The sequence below is a fragment of the Equus przewalskii genome, unplaced genomic scaffold, assembly GCF_037783145.1.
Source record: "Equus przewalskii isolate Varuska unplaced genomic scaffold, EquPr2 ChrUn-6, whole genome shotgun sequence".
Lineage (NCBI taxonomy): Eukaryota > Metazoa > Chordata > Mammalia > Perissodactyla > Equidae > Equus > Equus przewalskii.
Genome location: NW_027228754.1, coordinates 3,454,413 through 3,460,401, shown reverse-complemented (window position 1 = coordinate 3,460,401; position 5,989 = coordinate 3,454,413). Strand labels below are relative to the sequence as shown.

The 5,989-nt window shown below is 40.8% G+C and overlaps 1 pseudogene; it reads left to right on the top strand.

The window, feature by feature from the left end:
• The first annotated feature begins 1,578 nt into the window (after positions 1–1,578).
• LOC103542841 (T-cell surface glycoprotein CD1c3-like) lies at positions 1,579–4,159 on the top strand (annotated as a pseudogene).
• The last annotated feature ends 1,830 nt before the right edge of the window (positions 4,160–5,989 follow it).

The following is a 5,989-nucleotide window of genomic DNA, read 5'->3' as shown; positions in this document are numbered from 1 at the left end:
GCCATTGACAAGAAGATTTGGGCAAAGATGAAATATGGTGCTTGTGAGAGATTTGAATGGGGCTTAAACTATTTATTGTTCATGGAGGAGTTTTTAGTTCATAGAAATTGCTAAATATCTGTGACCATAATAGAAAGAGCTCACTGAGTGTAGCTTCCAGCCTCATTATTAATGTTGATAATCTGAACAATAAATAATGCTAAAAATGGGATTTTAAGTTACTGTTCCCCTGCATTCAGAGAATTATTCAAAGTCATTAAAGGGATATTATGATAATGAACATATTGTCTGAGTCTTAAAAAGATTTTGTGTTCACATATTCACACACATTAACCAGTCAGGACCATTGACAAATCACTGACTACTTCTCAAGTAGACTACTTAAATAAATTCAAATACTAACAAATGCTACCCTTTTTGACACAGTATTTTTATCAGATCACAAAATTTAACTTCTACATAGACTTTTTAATGTCTTCCATTGTATGCACCGACACGAGAAGCTGCATTTTCTGAAAACTATAATCCAACACTGTTGCACACTGCCCAGAAGTTTAGCCCTCAGGTTGAAAACCAAGCTGCTCTTCCAAGACTTCAAATTATGGACACCTGAGGGGTTAGGCAGTCAAACTGCCTCTCTAGAGAATATTGCTATGAGCAAGCTTGTATCTGCAATTCCAGAAACTGAAATGATAATCATCACAATGCGTTTTAATTCTTGGTAAATATACTTATTCTGTAGCTTAAAGGTCCTTGATAGGAATGAATACATTGTCAATTCTGTATGTTCCCACTCCTACTAAGATACCTGGTATCAAGCTTTTATTGAGTGACTTTTTGGTGAGTGAATATATGAATCAAACTCAATAGGAGAGCTTAGTTTTTATATTTTTCATGATCCCATGCACTCTGGGATGGCTGCAATTTCATTTCTAAGGATAATGGAATGCTGGCTATAGTCTATACAGTTGCATGGGGAAACCATAAGAGATTTGGGAAAGAAAATTTTCCAATTTATAAGTGGGCCAGTGAGAATCAAGGAATGAGAAAGGTGGAGAAATAAGAGGGGAAATGAGAAAGAGGATATGTCTAGGATATTAAAGAGGAGGGGAGTAGAATGGAATGTCCTGAAGAAGGGACATGATGGAACATGGAGGCAGAGTTGAGTGGAGAAACTGGAAGAATTGTGATCTGTTAAAACAGGCAGAACCCAGGGAAAACATGTAGTTTCTGTTTTTTATTTTAGAGATGAGATGCAAGACCCAGAGAGGAGTAGTGACTTTTCAATATCACACACAACTTTCTCCATGGCAGTTGAGGAAGGCAAGTAGACAGTCTGAGGCTAGGGTAAGGAAAGTTGTTGGAATCCAGACAGGAGAGAATAGCATTAGGTCAGAGCTGGAGGGGAAGTGAGAGATCAGGTAGGAGGCCCAAGGTTTAGGGAAGCAGCAGATTCTCTTTGTTGCAGTCAGTGGTTGGTGGGAAGACTTTCTGTTGGCGGAAGAAGGAAGTCAGAATACAGAAACCAAGGGGTTGGTTTGCTGAAAACAGAGAGAAATAAAAAAAAAAAATCTGCAAATGACATGTTGTTTCTGCAACTTGAGTTACTAGCTGTTCTTTTCTCAGGTGGTGACAATGCAGACTGTAAGAACATCTGTCAGCTGCCCAGTTGGGTAGATCTGGTTAGAGTATGGTGGCCTTTCTCAAAATGGATCTGGATTTTAAGGATACCAGAATGCTTACAATCTGAGCATTCCTGTTTCCAGGTCCACTTTACTCTTTTGAAGGATAATGGTAGAGCATGAGGCCCTGTGTTAGGAAAATGTTATCGTTGTGCTAGTGTAGGGACCTGAAATTGGCCACCCCAAGATATGTCTGTTTGGCATCAGGATTATTTGAGGCTGATTGCTTTTGATAAACTGGGACAGGGAAGGAGGACTGGAACTTGCCCTTTGTTAGGACACATTTACACTTGTAAGGTAAATCTCTATCTGTAAAAGGTGCCTCCCTCTCTGTACCAGGAAGAAGAAAGGAGATGACCTTCTCTCTAGAAACTCTTAATACCAAAGACAAGGACTTAAATTTTGCATTTTATTGTGCTTCTCTGGTAACCTCCTGTAACTGACTTCCCCCCCACCCCCAACATTGGCATCTCCTTAAAGATTAAGCATCTTTCTTTAGGCTGGGAACTGATTGCAGTGCTCACCTGTGACCGCCCAGCTCCAGACAATCGACTTGCCTCCTGCTACGCCCACCGAGATAGCAGACCACTACCTGCCGTGTCCATCAAGCACTGTGCCGACAGGGCAATCTTGTGACTATTGTGGGAGGGACATTTCAATCACGTGCGAAACACCCTGTTTGGGGGTATATAACCACTCTGTGCACCCCACTTCTTTGGTGTCCTTTTTTCCTTCGGGAAGAAAGGCTCCGGGCCATGGTTCCTCATAAAGCTTTGTTTAATTTTCTCTTGCTATTCTGTCTCATGTGAATTTAATTCATTCTCTGGCCAGACGAACCCCCATTTGGGAAGAGGAAATGTCTTCCTCCCCTACACTAGACATAGCTTTCCCTTCTCTCTAGTAACTGCTCACTTTATTTCTTCTCTCCTTCCTTCCTGCTTCTCTTTTTCCTTAAAACACCTGAAGTTCTACCACTCATAGTGGTCCAGGAACACCTCTTGTTCCATGTCATCCAGATCTCATCCTTTGCCAACCAATCCTGGGCACAAATTCAGGGTTTGGGTTGGCTGGGTGAGTTGCAGACTCATGGCTGGGACAGTGAATAACGCAGAATGATTGTCCTGCACACCTGGCCCTAGAGCAACTTCAGCAGTGAGGAGTTAGTAGACCTGGAGCTGCTGTTCCATCTCTACTTCATTGGATTAACTTGGGAGATTCAAGACTATGCCAGTCAATTGCAGTTCGAATGTAAATTCAATCCACTCAATTAAAGGGATCCTTAAGAAGGTTCTTCTATTTCGGGGAAATATTGTCACAACTTTCTGGACGGTTTCTCATTATTCCCATCCCACCATAAAAATCTTCTTGCATAAAATTTGGGGATATTATTCCAGACGTTGACTCCTCAAGATTTCCTAGGCTCTTGCTCCTTCTGGACACTTTTTTTCTTGTGCTCTTTTATCTTTCCTCAGTGGTCTCTCTTCTATGGCCTAAAACCCAGATTCATGCAATTAATTGTCCCACTCTGTGCTTGACTACTTAAAATATGATTTCTTCCTCCATTCAATTTCCTCAAAGGTCTATGTCCATAGTCGAACAACTATTATGACCCATTTCATGCACCCTGGAATGCTGTACTCCCACTTTCCTTGCATGGGTTCTCTTATCACTTCCTTTAACCTATATCATCTGCCTCACCAATCATTTCTCCTCAACTTCTTCAAATCAAACTCTTAATTCTTGGCATTTATCCCTCATGCTCCCTTCCCCACCCCAACACTTTTTATCTTCCTTGTTCCTGATCAAATGCATTTTTGACTCACTCTCACACCCACATAAAACATTTTTCCTCACTTTTTTAAAGGCCCTAAGTTCTTATAACATTCCTCTCACATTTTCCTGAATCTCTCTTTCTCCTTCCTCCCTTTTCCCAGATCCCTTTGAATTACAGGTGACAGCTGGTTGTGAGCTGCATTCTGGAAAGACCACAAAAACTTCCTCCAGGTCACTTATCAAGGAACAGATTTCCTGAGTTTGCAAAACATGTCATGGGTACCATCTCCAGAAGGTGAGAGTAGGGCCCAGAGGGTCTGCGGTCTAGTCAACCAGTATGAAGACATCAAGGAAACAGTGTTTAAGCTCATCAGAAACATCTGCTCCCAATTTGTCTTGAATCTGCTTGATGCAGGGAAGATGGATCTCCAGAGGCAAGGTTAGTCCAACCCCTTCCTCTAAGATTTTTCCAAGTCTTGCTCCTTCCAACCATCCCCTTCAAAGTTAGGACAAGGAAGAGCTCAAGAGGGAGAGGGGTTGTGGGTGAGACGTTCCTAGAGGAGGATAATACATGAATAGCAATTTGGATTATGTGTCCCTAAGCTGTGTTACAGTCTTCATCTGAATACCTTTCATGTCCTGAGGAGGCAGCTGGCCTGTGTTGCCGTGTGAAGTACAGCAGTCTAGGAGACCAAGACATCATTCTCTACTGGGGTAAGTAAGACTAAATCTGTAAGTGTGAGGAGGTGATTCTGAACCTAGAGGGCAGGGCAGAGAAAAGTTTCATGATACCAGAACTAAATGAGAGAGATATTGAGAAGGAATGAATACAGCTGATTCCAGGAATAGGTTTGGAACATGAGGGACATTCAGATGTGAGAGATTTGGGGGGAGATGAGGACCCCTTCCCTGAGCAGAGAGGGGAATAGAATGACTAAATAGGATGATTGATGGGACTCATACCTAACGCACATGTTAAGGCAGGGAAATTAATGGATGAAGTAGAATTGGCAGTGGGTTTAAAGTGCCATGTATGTGTCTCTCCAATATTGACAGGACATCACCTTTCTGTGAACTTGATCCCATTGGCAGTGATAGTGCTCCTAATGCTTCTGATGGTCCTTGCATTATGGTTGAAGAAGCGCTGGTGAGGTCTTTGTATTTCCTCCTTTCTTCCTAACTTCTTATTTCACATTCCATTTTTACCTCTCTTAGTTTTTGTCTCTTGAACATTCCCCCTTATTGTCAATCACTACCTCCAACTTACCCAGAATTTCTCCCTATTTCCCTTCTTTCACAGCTCATACCAAGACATCTCTTGAGATTACTCACCATGCTTCCCTCACTGCAATGAGAATTCAACAGCCCAGGAACCTAGGACAATAGAGTAATGCCATCCTTTCTATTCTCCCTTTAAATCTTTTTCTGTTCCTGCTTTATAATCATTCATTAATATAAACTAATTTAATTTCTGTAACTCAGTGGAATGGCTTCCTTGTAATGTCCATTTGTTCAATAGTATTCAACATTCAAAGCATATTTCTGATGTCATATCCTCTAAAGTTCTTCCCTGACCCATACATGGGAAGCAGTCTCTCCCTCATCTGAGCCCAGACAGCACTTCAAACGTACTCTGCTACATGTACATATCACTTCTTACCCAGCATTGCAGTTACTTTTTTCTTTCTTCCCTTTCCAGTATTTAAGCTCCTTTGGGACAACAATCATGACAAAGTTGGCTTTCCTGAATGTAATATGTGTTCAGTGAAAATCAAACCCAAACAAAGAGACCATATCCAAGTTGGATTAACTGTCATGTTGATAGTCTTTTCTCCTTATATTAATTCTTGGCACTGTTGTAGTATTTGAAATATTGATGTTTCCCTTCTTGCCTCAATGTGTTTTACTTGGTCAGGAAATTCCACACTCCTTTAGTTCTCTCATTTTCTCCCTTATCTCTTTTTGTTTGCTGTTTTTTTAAAGATTAGCACCTGAGCTAACATCTGTTGCCATTTTTTTCCTTCTTCTCTCCAAAGTCCCCCAGTACATAGTTGTATATTGTAGTTGTAGGTCCTTCTGGTTGTGCTATGTGGTATGCCACCTCAGCAGGGCCTGATGACTGATGCCATGTCCATGCCCAGGATCTGAACTGATGAAACCCTGGGCTGCTGAAACAGAGTATATGAACTTAACCAGTTGGCCATGGGGCCAGCTCCTGTTTGTTTGTTTTGTTTTCTACAATTCAGATATTTTTTAAAAATAGGTTTGAGATATAGCTCACAGAGCATATAATTCATCTATTTAAAGTGTACAATTCAATGGTTTTTAGTATATTCACAGAATTGTATAACCATCACTAAAGTAATTTTTAGAACTTTTTCAACGATCTGAAATGAAACCACATACCCATTAACAATTACTCGCCATTTTCCCCCACTCCCAGCTCTAGACATGGGCAATCACTAATTTACTTTATGTCTGTATAGATTTGCCTTTTCTGGAACTTTCATATGAATAGAATCATATAATATATA